The sequence below is a fragment of the Schistocerca nitens genome, unplaced genomic scaffold (genome assembly GCF_023898315.1).
Source record: "Schistocerca nitens isolate TAMUIC-IGC-003100 unplaced genomic scaffold, iqSchNite1.1 HiC_scaffold_80, whole genome shotgun sequence".
Classification (NCBI taxonomy): Eukaryota; Metazoa; Arthropoda; class Insecta; order Orthoptera; family Acrididae; genus Schistocerca; species Schistocerca nitens.
Window position 1 is genome coordinate 13,524 of NW_026045626.1, and position 12,536 is coordinate 26,059.

The 12,536-nt window shown below is 54.9% G+C and overlaps 36 non-coding genes across 36 annotated transcripts; all 36 read left to right on the forward strand.

Moving 5' to 3' along the window:
• The first annotated feature begins 48 nt into the window (after positions 1-48).
• On the forward strand, positions 49-120 carry Trnae-cuc (transfer RNA glutamic acid (anticodon CUC)). The gene has a single exon. It is a non-coding gene; the product is annotated as a tRNA-Glu (tRNA).
• A 382-nt stretch (positions 121-502) lies between these two features.
• On the forward strand, positions 503-574 carry Trnah-gug (transfer RNA histidin (anticodon GUG)). The gene has a single exon. It is a non-coding gene; the product is annotated as a tRNA-His (tRNA).
• A 287-nt stretch (positions 575-861) lies between these two features.
• Positions 862-943, forward strand: Trnal-aag (transfer RNA leucine (anticodon AAG)). The gene has a single exon. It is a non-coding gene; the product is annotated as a tRNA-Leu (tRNA).
• Positions 944-1,021: 78 nt separating this feature from the next.
• Trnal-cag (transfer RNA leucine (anticodon CAG)) lies at positions 1,022-1,103 on the forward strand. Its single transcript has one exon. It is a non-coding gene; the product is annotated as a tRNA-Leu (tRNA).
• Positions 1,104-1,382: 279 nt separating this feature from the next.
• On the forward strand, positions 1,383-1,454 carry Trnae-cuc (transfer RNA glutamic acid (anticodon CUC)). Its single transcript has one exon. It is a non-coding gene; the product is annotated as a tRNA-Glu (tRNA).
• A 382-nt stretch (positions 1,455-1,836) lies between these two features.
• Positions 1,837-1,909, forward strand: Trnah-gug (transfer RNA histidin (anticodon GUG)). The gene has a single exon. It is a non-coding gene; the product is annotated as a tRNA-His (tRNA).
• A 287-nt stretch (positions 1,910-2,196) lies between these two features.
• Positions 2,197-2,278, forward strand: Trnal-aag (transfer RNA leucine (anticodon AAG)). The gene has a single exon. It is a non-coding gene; the product is annotated as a tRNA-Leu (tRNA).
• Positions 2,279-2,356: 78 nt separating this feature from the next.
• Positions 2,357-2,438, forward strand: Trnal-cag (transfer RNA leucine (anticodon CAG)). Its single transcript has one exon. It is a non-coding gene; the product is annotated as a tRNA-Leu (tRNA).
• A 279-nt stretch (positions 2,439-2,717) lies between these two features.
• Positions 2,718-2,789, forward strand: Trnae-cuc (transfer RNA glutamic acid (anticodon CUC)). The gene has a single exon. It is a non-coding gene; the product is annotated as a tRNA-Glu (tRNA).
• A 382-nt stretch (positions 2,790-3,171) lies between these two features.
• Positions 3,172-3,244, forward strand: Trnah-gug (transfer RNA histidin (anticodon GUG)). The gene has a single exon. It is a non-coding gene; the product is annotated as a tRNA-His (tRNA).
• A 287-nt stretch (positions 3,245-3,531) lies between these two features.
• Positions 3,532-3,613, forward strand: Trnal-aag (transfer RNA leucine (anticodon AAG)). The gene has a single exon. It is a non-coding gene; the product is annotated as a tRNA-Leu (tRNA).
• A 78-nt stretch (positions 3,614-3,691) lies between these two features.
• On the forward strand, positions 3,692-3,773 carry Trnal-cag (transfer RNA leucine (anticodon CAG)). Its single transcript has one exon. It is a non-coding gene; the product is annotated as a tRNA-Leu (tRNA).
• Positions 3,774-4,052: 279 nt separating this feature from the next.
• Positions 4,053-4,124, forward strand: Trnae-cuc (transfer RNA glutamic acid (anticodon CUC)). The gene has a single exon. It is a non-coding gene; the product is annotated as a tRNA-Glu (tRNA).
• Positions 4,125-4,506: 382 nt separating this feature from the next.
• Positions 4,507-4,578, forward strand: Trnah-gug (transfer RNA histidin (anticodon GUG)). The gene has a single exon. It is a non-coding gene; the product is annotated as a tRNA-His (tRNA).
• A 287-nt stretch (positions 4,579-4,865) lies between these two features.
• Positions 4,866-4,947, forward strand: Trnal-aag (transfer RNA leucine (anticodon AAG)). Its single transcript has one exon. It is a non-coding gene; the product is annotated as a tRNA-Leu (tRNA).
• Positions 4,948-5,025: 78 nt separating this feature from the next.
• On the forward strand, positions 5,026-5,107 carry Trnal-cag (transfer RNA leucine (anticodon CAG)). The gene has a single exon. It is a non-coding gene; the product is annotated as a tRNA-Leu (tRNA).
• Positions 5,108-5,386: 279 nt separating this feature from the next.
• On the forward strand, positions 5,387-5,458 carry Trnae-cuc (transfer RNA glutamic acid (anticodon CUC)). Its single transcript has one exon. It is a non-coding gene; the product is annotated as a tRNA-Glu (tRNA).
• Positions 5,459-5,840: 382 nt separating this feature from the next.
• On the forward strand, positions 5,841-5,912 carry Trnah-gug (transfer RNA histidin (anticodon GUG)). Its single transcript has one exon. It is a non-coding gene; the product is annotated as a tRNA-His (tRNA).
• Positions 5,913-6,199: 287 nt separating this feature from the next.
• Trnal-aag (transfer RNA leucine (anticodon AAG)) lies at positions 6,200-6,281 on the forward strand. The gene has a single exon. It is a non-coding gene; the product is annotated as a tRNA-Leu (tRNA).
• A 78-nt stretch (positions 6,282-6,359) lies between these two features.
• Trnal-cag (transfer RNA leucine (anticodon CAG)) lies at positions 6,360-6,441 on the forward strand. Its single transcript has one exon. It is a non-coding gene; the product is annotated as a tRNA-Leu (tRNA).
• A 279-nt stretch (positions 6,442-6,720) lies between these two features.
• Trnae-cuc (transfer RNA glutamic acid (anticodon CUC)) lies at positions 6,721-6,792 on the forward strand. Its single transcript has one exon. It is a non-coding gene; the product is annotated as a tRNA-Glu (tRNA).
• Positions 6,793-7,174: 382 nt separating this feature from the next.
• Trnah-gug (transfer RNA histidin (anticodon GUG)) lies at positions 7,175-7,247 on the forward strand. The gene has a single exon. It is a non-coding gene; the product is annotated as a tRNA-His (tRNA).
• Positions 7,248-7,534: 287 nt separating this feature from the next.
• On the forward strand, positions 7,535-7,616 carry Trnal-aag (transfer RNA leucine (anticodon AAG)). The gene has a single exon. It is a non-coding gene; the product is annotated as a tRNA-Leu (tRNA).
• Positions 7,617-7,694: 78 nt separating this feature from the next.
• On the forward strand, positions 7,695-7,776 carry Trnal-cag (transfer RNA leucine (anticodon CAG)). Its single transcript has one exon. It is a non-coding gene; the product is annotated as a tRNA-Leu (tRNA).
• A 279-nt stretch (positions 7,777-8,055) lies between these two features.
• Positions 8,056-8,127, forward strand: Trnae-cuc (transfer RNA glutamic acid (anticodon CUC)). Its single transcript has one exon. It is a non-coding gene; the product is annotated as a tRNA-Glu (tRNA).
• A 382-nt stretch (positions 8,128-8,509) lies between these two features.
• On the forward strand, positions 8,510-8,582 carry Trnah-gug (transfer RNA histidin (anticodon GUG)). The gene has a single exon. It is a non-coding gene; the product is annotated as a tRNA-His (tRNA).
• Positions 8,583-8,869: 287 nt separating this feature from the next.
• On the forward strand, positions 8,870-8,951 carry Trnal-aag (transfer RNA leucine (anticodon AAG)). The gene has a single exon. It is a non-coding gene; the product is annotated as a tRNA-Leu (tRNA).
• A 78-nt stretch (positions 8,952-9,029) lies between these two features.
• Positions 9,030-9,111, forward strand: Trnal-cag (transfer RNA leucine (anticodon CAG)). The gene has a single exon. It is a non-coding gene; the product is annotated as a tRNA-Leu (tRNA).
• A 279-nt stretch (positions 9,112-9,390) lies between these two features.
• Positions 9,391-9,462, forward strand: Trnae-cuc (transfer RNA glutamic acid (anticodon CUC)). The gene has a single exon. It is a non-coding gene; the product is annotated as a tRNA-Glu (tRNA).
• A 382-nt stretch (positions 9,463-9,844) lies between these two features.
• Trnah-gug (transfer RNA histidin (anticodon GUG)) lies at positions 9,845-9,917 on the forward strand. The gene has a single exon. It is a non-coding gene; the product is annotated as a tRNA-His (tRNA).
• A 286-nt stretch (positions 9,918-10,203) lies between these two features.
• On the forward strand, positions 10,204-10,285 carry Trnal-aag (transfer RNA leucine (anticodon AAG)). The gene has a single exon. It is a non-coding gene; the product is annotated as a tRNA-Leu (tRNA).
• A 78-nt stretch (positions 10,286-10,363) lies between these two features.
• Trnal-cag (transfer RNA leucine (anticodon CAG)) lies at positions 10,364-10,444 on the forward strand. Its single transcript has one exon. It is a non-coding gene; the product is annotated as a tRNA-Leu (tRNA).
• Positions 10,445-11,176: 732 nt separating this feature from the next.
• On the forward strand, positions 11,177-11,249 carry Trnah-gug (transfer RNA histidin (anticodon GUG)). Its single transcript has one exon. It is a non-coding gene; the product is annotated as a tRNA-His (tRNA).
• A 287-nt stretch (positions 11,250-11,536) lies between these two features.
• Trnal-aag (transfer RNA leucine (anticodon AAG)) lies at positions 11,537-11,617 on the forward strand. Its single transcript has one exon. It is a non-coding gene; the product is annotated as a tRNA-Leu (tRNA).
• Positions 11,618-11,695: 78 nt separating this feature from the next.
• On the forward strand, positions 11,696-11,777 carry Trnal-cag (transfer RNA leucine (anticodon CAG)). The gene has a single exon. It is a non-coding gene; the product is annotated as a tRNA-Leu (tRNA).
• Positions 11,778-12,057: 280 nt separating this feature from the next.
• On the forward strand, positions 12,058-12,129 carry Trnae-cuc (transfer RNA glutamic acid (anticodon CUC)). The gene has a single exon. It is a non-coding gene; the product is annotated as a tRNA-Glu (tRNA).
• Positions 12,130-12,536: the final 407 nt, after the last annotated feature.

The window sequence follows — 12,536 nt, forward strand, 5'->3', positions numbered from 1 at the left end:
GCGTGTGTACTGTTTGCTGCGTTCGCTGGAGGAGCGCTTGCGTCGTTATCCGGTGTGGTCTAGTGGCTAGGATGCCTGGCTCTCACCCAGGAGGCCCGGGTTCGATTCCCGGTACCGGAAATGCGCATTTTGTTGCTCCTCTTATGCGACTTGGCCCGACTTAGCTCGACTGACGCTCCGCTGACGCTTGCAGAAAATTACGTTAAGTACGATTCGCGGTCACAAGTGACGGCGAGAGCGATGCGACGTCTGTCCACCTCTTATTGAGGCACATACCTGTGGTCAACAGAGTTGGAGGACTGCAAGACATTGCCACGGGGGTTGAATGCAGCTAACCACACTGCTTAGTGTCCTTACAGCGCAGACACGTTCGTTTGCCAGTATACATATAATGGAGACCGCGTCTGGCACAGCTGTGGGGAGACACAGTGGTGTGTGGGCCGAGCTTTGCTGTTCATCGCCACTTGCAGTCGCGAGAACTGCCGTCGGCGGTGCCTCCGTGGCCGTGATCGTCTAGTGGTTAGGACAATGCGTTGTGGCCGCAATAACCCAGGTTCGAATCCTGGTCACGGCAATTTTTAAAGTTTTGCCTTGCTGTCGCTGCAGTGACGATTGTGACTCAGTGTTTGAAATTACGGTGCCCTCTTGATTTTTCACTCATGTTCCGCAGGCTGCGGGTGGCACTACCAATTCATTATCAACACGTAATGCCGCCGCACCAGAGAGCGGGCAGCTGCCTGTGTAGTTAATCTCTATTCGAAAATGGCAGTTGTTTGAGGTGCAATGGATGAGCAGCCAGTCGCAGCAGAACAGGAAGCTGTGTCGTGCACTGTTTCTACAAAAGCGAAGAACACCGGCACAGGTAGCGTGGCCGAGCGGTCTAAGGCGCTGGTTTAAGGCACCAGTCTCTTCGGAGGCGTGGGTTCGAATCCCACCGCTGCCAGCTTTTTCTCGTTTTTTGTGCCATTGCGATGTTTTCTCGTGGGGTAGAACGCAGCTCCTGTGACCGCCGTGCCACGTAGGTAGCGTGGCCGAGCGGTCTAAGGCGCTGGTTTCAGGCACCAGTCTCTTCGGAGGCGTGGGTTCGAATCCCACCGCTGCCAATGTTTTCTGTCTCGAAAGCAGGAGCACTGATTACCCGCGAAGGGAACAGCGCAGCAAGCCGTGAGCGTCTCCTTCTTAAATTGTCGTAGCAGCACAGTGCGTGGTGCAACGACAGGATTCACAGGCGCAGTCTGGTGTCACGATTGCTGGCGTTCGTCTCCACGAAATGCGTCCCGAGCATGCCGTTCTACAAAGTGGAAACGCTAAATTTTGGCCGTTGTCGTCAAGTAGCGTGTGTACTGTTTGCTGCGTTCGCTGGAGGAGCGCTTGCGTCGTTATCCGGTGTGGTCTAGTGGCTAGGATGCCTGGCTCTCACCCAGGAGGCCCGGGTTCGATTCCCGGTACCGGAAATGCGCATTTTGTTGCTCCTCTTATGCGACTTGGCCCGACTTAGCTCGACTGACGCTCCGCTGACGCTTGCAGAAAATTACGTTAAGTACGATTCGCGGTCACAAGTGACGGCGAGAGCGATGCGACGTCTGTCCACCTCTTATTGAGGCACATACCTGTGGTCAACAGAGTTGGAGGACTGCAAGACATTGCCACGGGGGTTGAATGCAGCTAACCACACTGCTTAGTGTCCTTACAGCGCAGACACGTTCGTTTGCCAGTATACATATAATGGAGACCGCGTCTGGCACAGCTGTGGGGAGACACAGTGGTGTGTGGGCCGAGCTTTGCTGTTCATCGCCACTTGCAGTCGCGAGAACTGCCGTCGGCGGTGCCTCCGTGGCCGTGATCGTCTAGTGGTTAGGACATTGCGTTGTGGCCGCAATAACCCAGGTTTCGAATCCTGGTCACGGCAATTTTTAAAGTTTTGCCTTGCTGTCGCTGCAGTGACGATTGTGACTCAGTGTTTGAAATTACGGTGCCCTCTTGATTTTTCACTCATGTTCCGCAGGCTGCGGGTGGCACTACCAATTCATTATCAACACGTAATGCCGCCGCACCAGAGAGCGGGCAGCTGCCTGTGTAGTTAATCTCTATTCGAAAATGGCAGTTGTTTGAGGTGCAATGGATGAGCAGCCAGTCGCAGCAGAACAGGAAGCTGTGTCGTGCACTGTTTCTACAAAAGCGAAGAACACCGGCACAGGTAGCGTGGCCGAGCGGTCTAAGGCGCTGGTTTAAGGCACCAGTCTCTTCGGAGGCGTGGGTTCGAATCCCACCGCTGCCAGCTTTTTCTCGTTTTTTGTGCCATTGCGATGTTTTCTCGTGGGGTAGAACGCAGCTCCTGTGACCGCCGTGCCACGTAGGTAGCGTGGCCGAGCGGTCTAAGGCGCTGGTTTCAGGCACCAGTCTCTTCGGAGGCGTGGGTTCGAATCCCACCGCTGCCAATGTTTTCTGTCTCGAAAGCAGGAGCACTGATTACCCGCGAAGGGAACAGCGCAGCAAGCCGTGAGCGTCTCCTTCTTAAATTGTCGTAGCAGCACAGTGCGTGGTGCAACGACAGGATTCACAGGCGCAGTCTGGTGTCACGATTGCTGGCGTTCGTCTCCACGAAATGCGTCCCGAGCATGCCGTTCTACAAAGTGGAAACGCTAAATTTTGGCCGTTGTCGTCAAGTAGCGTGTGTACTGTTTGCTGCGTTCGCTGGAGGAGCGCTTGCGTCGTTATCCGGTGTGGTCTAGTGGCTAGGATGCCTGGCTCTCACCCAGGAGGCCCGGGTTCGATTCCCGGTACCGGAAATGCGCATTTTGTTGCTCCTCTTATGCGACTTGGCCCGACTTAGCTCGACTGACGCTCCGCTGACGCTTGCAGAAAATTACGTTAAGTACGATTCGCGGTCACAAGTGACGGCGAGAGCGATGCGACGTCTGTCCACCTCTTATTGAGGCACATACCTGTGGTCAACAGAGTTGGAGGACTGCAAGACATTGCCACGGGGGTTGAATGCAGCTAACCACACTGCTTAGTGTCCTTACAGCGCAGACACGTTCGTTTGCCAGTATACATATAATGGAGACCGCGTCTGGCACAGCTGTGGGGAGACACAGTGGTGTGTGGGCCGAGCTTTGCTGTTCATCGCCACTTGCAGTCGCGAGAACTGCCGTCGGCGGTGCCTCCGTGGCCGTGATCGTCTAGTGGTTAGGACATTGCGTTGTGGCCGCAATAACCCAGGTTTCGAATCCTGGTCACGGCAATTTTTAAAGTTTTGCCTTGCTGTCGCTGCAGTGACGATTGTGACTCAGTGTTTGAAATTACGGTGCCCTCTTGATTTTTCACTCATGTTCCGCAGGCTGCGGGTGGCACTACCAATTCATTATCAACACGTAATGCCGCCGCACCAGAGAGCGGGCAGCTGCCTGTGTAGTTAATCTCTATTCGAAAATGGCAGTTGTTTGAGGTGCAATGGATGAGCAGCCAGTCGCAGCAGAACAGGAAGCTGTGTCGTGCACTGTTTCTACAAAAGCGAAGAACACCGGCACAGGTAGCGTGGCCGAGCGGTCTAAGGCGCTGGTTTAAGGCACCAGTCTCTTCGGAGGCGTGGGTTCGAATCCCACCGCTGCCAGCTTTTTCTCGTTTTTTGTGCCATTGCGATGTTTTCTCGTGGGGTAGAACGCAGCTCCTGTGACCGCCGTGCCACGTAGGTAGCGTGGCCGAGCGGTCTAAGGCGCTGGTTTCAGGCACCAGTCTCTTCGGAGGCGTGGGTTCGAATCCCACCGCTGCCAATGTTTTCTGTCTCGAAAGCAGGAGCACTGATTACCCGCGAAGGGAACAGCGCAGCAAGCCGTGAGCGTCTCCTTCTTAAATTGTCGTAGCAGCACAGTGCGTGGTGCAACGACAGGATTCACAGGCGCAGTCTGGTGTCACGATTGCTGGCGTTCGTCTCCACGAAATGCGTCCCGAGCATGCCGTTCTACAAAGTGGAAACGCTAAATTTTGGCCGTTGTCGTCAAGTAGCGTGTGTACTGTTTGCTGCGTTCGCTGGAGGAGCGCTTGCGTCGTTATCCGGTGTGGTCTAGTGGCTAGGATGCCTGGCTCTCACCCAGGAGGCCCGGGTTCGATTCCCGGTACCGGAAATGCGCATTTTGTTGCTCCTCTTATGCGACTTGGCCCGACTTAGCTCGACTGACGCTCCGCTGACGCTTGCAGAAAATTACGTTAAGTACGATTCGCGGTCACAAGTGACGGCGAGAGCGATGCGACGTCTGTCCACCTCTTATTGAGGCACATACCTGTGGTCAACAGAGTTGGAGGACTGCAAGACATTGCCACGGGGGTTGAATGCAGCTAACCACACTGCTTAGTGTCCTTACAGCGCAGACACGTTCGTTTGCCAGTATACATATAATGGAGACCGCGTCTGGCACAGCTGTGGGGAGACACAGTGGTGTGTGGGCCGAGCTTTGCTGTTCATCGCCACTTGCAGTCGCGAGAACTGCCGTCGGCGGTGCCTCCGTGGCCGTGATCGTCTAGTGGTTAGGACAATGCGTTGTGGCCGCAATAACCCAGGTTCGAATCCTGGTCACGGCAATTTTTAAAGTTTTGCCTTGCTGTCGCTGCAGTGACGATTGTGACTCAGTGTTTGAAATTACGGTGCCCTCTTGATTTTTCACTCATGTTCCGCAGGCTGCGGGTGGCACTACCAATTCATTATCAACACGTAATGCCGCCGCACCAGAGAGCGGGCAGCTGCCTGTGTAGTTAATCTCTATTCGAAAATGGCAGTTGTTTGAGGTGCAATGGATGAGCAGCCAGTCGCAGCAGAACAGGAAGCTGTGTCGTGCACTGTTTCTACAAAAGCGAAGAACACCGGCACAGGTAGCGTGGCCGAGCGGTCTAAGGCGCTGGTTTAAGGCACCAGTCTCTTCGGAGGCGTGGGTTCGAATCCCACCGCTGCCAGCTTTTTCTCGTTTTTTGTGCCATTGCGATGTTTTCTCGTGGGGTAGAACGCAGCTCCTGTGACCGCCGTGCCACGTAGGTAGCGTGGCCGAGCGGTCTAAGGCGCTGGTTTCAGGCACCAGTCTCTTCGGAGGCGTGGGTTCGAATCCCACCGCTGCCAATGTTTTCTGTCTCGAAAGCAGGAGCACTGATTACCCGCGAAGGGAACAGCGCAGCAAGCCGTGAGCGTCTCCTTCTTAAATTGTCGTAGCAGCACAGTGCGTGGTGCAACGACAGGATTCACAGGCGCAGTCTGGTGTCACGATTGCTGGCGTTCGTCTCCACGAAATGCGTCCCGAGCATGCCGTTCTACAAAGTGGAAACGCTAAATTTTGGCCGTTGTCGTCAAGTAGCGTGTGTACTGTTTGCTGCGTTCGCTGGAGGAGCGCTTGCGTCGTTATCCGGTGTGGTCTAGTGGCTAGGATGCCTGGCTCTCACCCAGGAGGCCCGGGTTCGATTCCCGGTACCGGAAATGCGCATTTTGTTGCTCCTCTTATGCGACTTGGCCCGACTTAGCTCGACTGACGCTCCGCTGACGCTTGCAGAAAATTACGTTAAGTACGATTCGCGGTCACAAGTGACGGCGAGAGCGATGCGACGTCTGTCCACCTCTTATTGAGGCACATACCTGTGGTCAACAGAGTTGGAGGACTGCAAGACATTGCCACGGGGGTTGAATGCAGCTAACCACACTGCTTAGTGTCCTTACAGCGCAGACACGTTCGTTTGCCAGTATACATATAATGGAGACCGCGTCTGGCACAGCTGTGGGGAGACACAGTGGTGTGTGGGCCGAGCTTTGCTGTTCATCGCCACTTGCAGTCGCGAGAACTGCCGTCGGCGGTGCCTCCGTGGCCGTGATCGTCTAGTGGTTAGGACAATGCGTTGTGGCCGCAATAACCCAGGTTCGAATCCTGGTCACGGCAATTTTTAAAGTTTTGCCTTGCTGTCGCTGCAGTGACGATTGTGACTCAGTGTTTGAAATTACGGTGCCCTCTTGATTTTTCACTCATGTTCCGCAGGCTGCGGGTGGCACTACCAATTCATTATCAACACGTAATGCCGCCGCACCAGAGAGCGGGCAGCTGCCTGTGTAGTTAATCTCTATTCGAAAATGGCAGTTGTTTGAGGTGCAATGGATGAGCAGCCAGTCGCAGCAGAACAGGAAGCTGTGTCGTGCACTGTTTCTACAAAAGCGAAGAACACCGGCACAGGTAGCGTGGCCGAGCGGTCTAAGGCGCTGGTTTAAGGCACCAGTCTCTTCGGAGGCGTGGGTTCGAATCCCACCGCTGCCAGCTTTTTCTCGTTTTTTGTGCCATTGCGATGTTTTCTCGTGGGGTAGAACGCAGCTCCTGTGACCGCCGTGCCACGTAGGTAGCGTGGCCGAGCGGTCTAAGGCGCTGGTTTCAGGCACCAGTCTCTTCGGAGGCGTGGGTTCGAATCCCACCGCTGCCAATGTTTTCTGTCTCGAAAGCAGGAGCACTGATTACCCGCGAAGGGAACAGCGCAGCAAGCCGTGAGCGTCTCCTTCTTAAATTGTCGTAGCAGCACAGTGCGTGGTGCAACGACAGGATTCACAGGCGCAGTCTGGTGTCACGATTGCTGGCGTTCGTCTCCACGAAATGCGTCCCGAGCATGCCGTTCTACAAAGTGGAAACGCTAAATTTTGGCCGTTGTCGTCAAGTAGCGTGTGTACTGTTTGCTGCGTTCGCTGGAGGAGCGCTTGCGTCGTTATCCGGTGTGGTCTAGTGGCTAGGATGCCTGGCTCTCACCCAGGAGGCCCGGGTTCGATTCCCGGTACCGGAAATGCGCATTTTGTTGCTCCTCTTATGCGACTTGGCCCGACTTAGCTCGACTGACGCTCCGCTGACGCTTGCAGAAAATTACGTTAAGTACGATTCGCGGTCACAAGTGACGGCGAGAGCGATGCGACGTCTGTCCACCTCTTATTGAGGCACATACCTGTGGTCAACAGAGTTGGAGGACTGCAAGACATTGCCACGGGGGTTGAATGCAGCTAACCACACTGCTTAGTGTCCTTACAGCGCAGACACGTTCGTTTGCCAGTATACATATAATGGAGACCGCGTCTGGCACAGCTGTGGGGAGACACAGTGGTGTGTGGGCCGAGCTTTGCTGTTCATCGCCACTTGCAGTCGCGAGAACTGCCGTCGGCGGTGCCTCCGTGGCCGTGATCGTCTAGTGGTTAGGACATTGCGTTGTGGCCGCAATAACCCAGGTTTCGAATCCTGGTCACGGCAATTTTTAAAGTTTTGCCTTGCTGTCGCTGCAGTGACGATTGTGACTCAGTGTTTGAAATTACGGTGCCCTCTTGATTTTTCACTCATGTTCCGCAGGCTGCGGGTGGCACTACCAATTCATTATCAACACGTAATGCCGCCGCACCAGAGAGCGGGCAGCTGCCTGTGTAGTTAATCTCTATTCGAAAATGGCAGTTGTTTGAGGTGCAATGGATGAGCAGCCAGTCGCAGCAGAACAGGAAGCTGTGTCGTGCACTGTTTCTACAAAAGCGAAGAACACCGGCACAGGTAGCGTGGCCGAGCGGTCTAAGGCGCTGGTTTAAGGCACCAGTCTCTTCGGAGGCGTGGGTTCGAATCCCACCGCTGCCAGCTTTTTCTCGTTTTTTGTGCCATTGCGATGTTTTCTCGTGGGGTAGAACGCAGCTCCTGTGACCGCCGTGCCACGTAGGTAGCGTGGCCGAGCGGTCTAAGGCGCTGGTTTCAGGCACCAGTCTCTTCGGAGGCGTGGGTTCGAATCCCACCGCTGCCAATGTTTTCTGTCTCGAAAGCAGGAGCACTGATTACCCGCGAAGGGAACAGCGCAGCAAGCCGTGAGCGTCTCCTTCTTAAATTGTCGTAGCAGCACAGTGCGTGGTGCAACGACAGGATTCACAGGCGCAGTCTGGTGTCACGATTGCTGGCGTTCGTCTCCACGAAATGCGTCCCGAGCATGCCGTTCTACAAAGTGGAAACGCTAAATTTTGGCCGTTGTCGTCAAGTAGCGTGTGTACTGTTTGCTGCGTTCGCTGGAGGAGCGCTTGCGTCGTTATCCGGTGTGGTCTAGTGGCTAGGATGCCTGGCTCTCACCCAGGAGGCCCGGGTTCGATTCCCGGTACCGGAAATGCGCATTTTGTTGCTCCTCTTATGCGACTTGGCCCGACTTAGCTCGACTGACGCTCCGCTGACGCTTGCAGAAAATTACGTTAAGTACGATTCGCGGTCACAAGTGACGGCGAGAGCGATGCGACGTCTGTCCACCTCTTATTGAGGCACATACCTGTGGTCAACAGAGTTGGAGGACTGCAAGACATTGCCACGGGGGTTGAATGCAGCTAACCACACTGCTTAGTGTCCTTACAGCGCAGACACGTTCGTTTGCCAGTATACATATAATGGAGACCGCGTCTGGCACAGCTGTGGGGAGACACAGTGGTGTGTGGGCCGAGCTTTGCTGTTCATCGCCACTTGCAGTCGCGAGAACTGCCGTCGGCGGTGCCTCCGTGGCCGTGATCGTCTAGTGGTTAGGACATTGCGTTGTGGCCGCAATAACCCAGGTTTCGAATCCTGGTCACGGCAATTTTTAAAGTTTTGCCTTGCTGTCGCTGCAGTGACGATTGTGACTCAGTGTTTGAAATTACGGTGCCCTCTTGATTTTTCACTCATGTTCCGCAGGCTGCGGGTGGCACTACCAATTCATTATCAACACGTAATGCCGCCGCACCAGAGAGCGGGCAGCTGCCTGTGTAGTTAATCTCTATTCGAAAATGGCAGTTGTTTGAGGTGCAATGGATGAGCAGCCAGTCGCAGCAGAACAGGAAGCTGTGTCGTGCACTGTTTCTACAAAAGCGAAGAACACCGGCACAGGTAGCGTGGCCGAGCGGTCTAAGGCGCTGGTTTAAGGCACCAGTCTCTTCGGAGGCGTGGGTTCGAATCCCACCGCTGCCAGCTTTTTCTCGTTTTTTGTGCCATTGCGATGTTTTCTCGTGGGGTAGAACGCAGCTCCTGTGACCGCCGTGCCACGTAGGTAGCGTGGCCGAGCGGTCTAAGGCGCTGGTTTCAGGCACCAGTCTCTTCGGAGGCGTGGGTTCGAATCCCACCGCTGCCAATGTTTTCTGTCTCGAAAGCAGGAGCACTGATTACCCGCGAAGGGAACAGCGCAGCAAGCCGTGAGCGTCTCTTTCTTAAATTGTCGTAGCAGCACAGTGCGTGGTGCAACGACAGGATTCACAGGCGCAGTCTGGTGTCACGATTGCTGGCGTTCGTCTCCACGAAATGCGTCCCGAGCATGCCGTTCTACAAAGTGGAAACGCTAAATTTTGGCCGTTGTCGTCAAGTAGCGTGTGTACTGTTTGCTGCGTTCGCTGGAGGAGCGCTTGCGTCGTTATCCGGTGTGGTCTAGTGGCTAGGATGCCTGGCTCTCACCCAGGAGGCCCGGGTTCGATTCCCGGTACCGGAAATGCGCATTTTGTTGCTCCTCTTATGCGACTTGGCCCGACTTAGCTCGACTGACGCTCCGCTGACGCTTGCAGAAAATTACGTTAAGTACGATTCGCGGTCACAAGTGACGGCGAGAGCGATGCGACGTCTGTCCACCTCTTATTGAGGCACATACCTGTGGTCAACAGAGTTGGAGGACTGCAAGACATTGCCACGGGGGTTGAATGCAGCTAACCACACTGCTTAGTGTCCTTACAGCGCAGACACGTTCGTTTGCCAGTATACATATAATGGAGACCGCGTCTGGCACAGCTGTGGGGAGACACAGTGGTGTGTGGGCCGAGCTTTGCTGTTCATCGCCACTTGCAGTCGCGAGAACTGCCGTCGGCGGTGCCTCCGTGGCCGTGATCGTCTAGTGGTTAGGACATTGCGTTGTGGCCGCAATAACCCAGGTTTCGAATCCTGGTCACGGCAATTTTAAAGTTTTGCCTTGCTGTCGCTGCAGTGACGATTGTGACTCAGTGTTTGAAATTACGGTGCCCTCTTGATTTTTCACTCATGTTCCGCAGGCTGCGGGTGGCACTACCAATTCATTATCAACACGTAATGCCGCCGCACCAGAGAGCGGGCAGCTGCCTGTGTAGTTAATCTCTATTCGAAAATGGCAGTTGTTTGAGGTGCAATGGATGAGCAGCCAGTCGCAGCAGAACAGGAAGCTGTGTCGTGCACTGTTTCTACAAAAGCGAAGAACACCGGCACAGGTAGCGTGGCCGAGCGGTCTAAGGCGCTGGTTTAAGGCACCAGTCTCTTCGGAGGCGTGGGTTCGAATCCCACCGCTGCCAGCTTTTTCTCGTTTTTTGTGCCATTGCGATGTTTTCTCGTGGGGTAGAACGCAGCTCCTGTGACCGCCGTGCCACGTAGGTAGCGTGGCCGAGCGTCTAAGGCGCTGGTTTCAGGCACCAGTCTCTTCGGAGGCGTGGGTTCGAATCCCACCGCTGCCAATGTTTTCTGTCTCGAAAGCAGGAGCACTGATTACCCGCGAAGGGAACAGCGCAGCAAGCCGTGAGCGTCTCTTTCTTAAATTGTCGTAGCAGCACAGTGCGTGGTGCAACGACAGGATTCACAGGCGCAGTCTGGTGTCACGATTGCTGGCGTTCGTCTCCACGAAATGCGTCCCGAGCATGCCGTTCTACAAAGTGGAAACGCTAAATTTTGGCCGTTGTCGTCAAGTAGCGTGTGTACTGTTTGCTGCGTTCGCTGGAGGAGCGCTTGCGTCGTTATCCGTGTGGTCTAGTGGCTAGGATGCCTGGCTCTCACCCAGGAGGCCCGGTTCGATTCCCGGTACCGGAAATGCGCATTTTGTTGCTCCTCTTATGCGACTTGGCCCGACTTAGCTCGACTGACGCTCCGCTGACGCTTGCAGAAAATTACGTTAAGTACGATTCGCGGTCACAAGTGACGGCGAGAGCGATGCGACGTCTGTCCACCTCTTATTGAGGCACATACCTGTGGTCAACAGAGTTGGAGGACTGCAAGACATTGCCACGGGGGTTGAATGCAGCTAACCACACTGCTTAGTGTCCTTACAGCGCAGACAACGTTCGTTTGCCAGTATACATATAATGGAGACCGCGTCTGGCACAGCTGTGGGGAGACACAGTGGTGTGTGGGCCGAGCTTTGCTGTTCATCGCCACTTGCAGTCGCGAGAACTGCCGTCGGCGGTGCCTCCGTGGCCGTGATCGTCTAGTGGTTAGGACATTGCGTTGTGGCCGCAATAACCCAGGTTTCGAATCCTGGTCACGGCAATTTTTAAAGTTTTGCCTTGCTGTCGCTGCAGTGACGATTGTGACTCAGTGTTTGAAATTACGGTGCCCTCTTGATTTTCACTCATGTTCCGCAGGCTGCGGGTGGCACTACCAATTCATTATCAACACGTAATGCCGCCGCACCAGAGAGGCGGGCAGCTGCCTGTGTAGTTAATCTCTATTCGAAAATGGCAGTTGTTTGAGGTGCAATGGATGAGCAGCCAGTCGCAGCAGAACAGGAAGCTGTGTCGTGCACTGTTTCTACAAAAGCGAAGAACACCGGCACAGGTAGCGTGGCCGAGCGGTCTAAGGCGCTGGTTTAAGGCACCAGTCTCTCGGAGGCGTGGGTTCGAATCCCACCGCTGCCAGCTTTTTCTCGTTTTTTGTGCCATTGCGATGTTTTCTCGTGGGGTAGAACGCAGCTCCTGTGACCGCCGTGCCACGTAGGTAGCGTGGCCGAGCGGTCTAAGGCGCTGGTTTCAGGCACCAGTCTCTTCGGAGGCGTGGGTTCGAATCCCACCGCTGCCAATGTTTTCTGTCTCGAAAGCAGGAGCACTGATTACCCGCGAAGGGAACAGCGCAGCAAGCCGTGAGCGTCTCTTTCTTAAATTGTCGTAGCAGCACAGTGCGTGGTGCAACGACAGGATTCACAGGCGCAGTCTGGTGTCACGATTGCTGGGCGTTCGTCTCCACGAAATGCGTCCCGAGCATGCCGTTCTACAAAGTGGAAACGCTAAATTTTGGCCGTTGTCGTCAAGTAGCGTGTGTACTGTTATGCTGCGGTCGCTGGAGAGCGCTTGCGTCGTTATCCGGTGTGGTCTAGTGGCTAGGATGCCTGGCTCTCACCCAGGAGGCCCGGGTTCGATTCCCGGTACCGGAAATGGCGGCATTTTGTTGCTCCTCTTTGCGACTTGGCCCGACTTAGCTCGACTGACGCTCCGCTGACGCTTGCAGAAAATTACGTTAAGTACGATTCGCGGTCACAAGTGACGGCGAGAGCGATGCGACGTCTGTCCACCTCTTATTGAGGCACATACCTGTGGTCAACAGAGTTGGAGGACTGCAAGACATTGCCACGGGGGTTGAATGCAGCTAACCACACTGCTTAGTGTCCTTACAGCGCAGACACGTTCGTTTGCCAGTATACATATAATGGAGACCGCGTCTGGCATCAGCTGTGGGGAGACACAGTGGTGTGTGGCCGAGCTTTGCTGTTCATCGCCACTTGCAGTCGCGAGAACTGCCGTCGGCGGTGCCTCCGTGGCCGTGATCGTCTAGTGGTTAGGA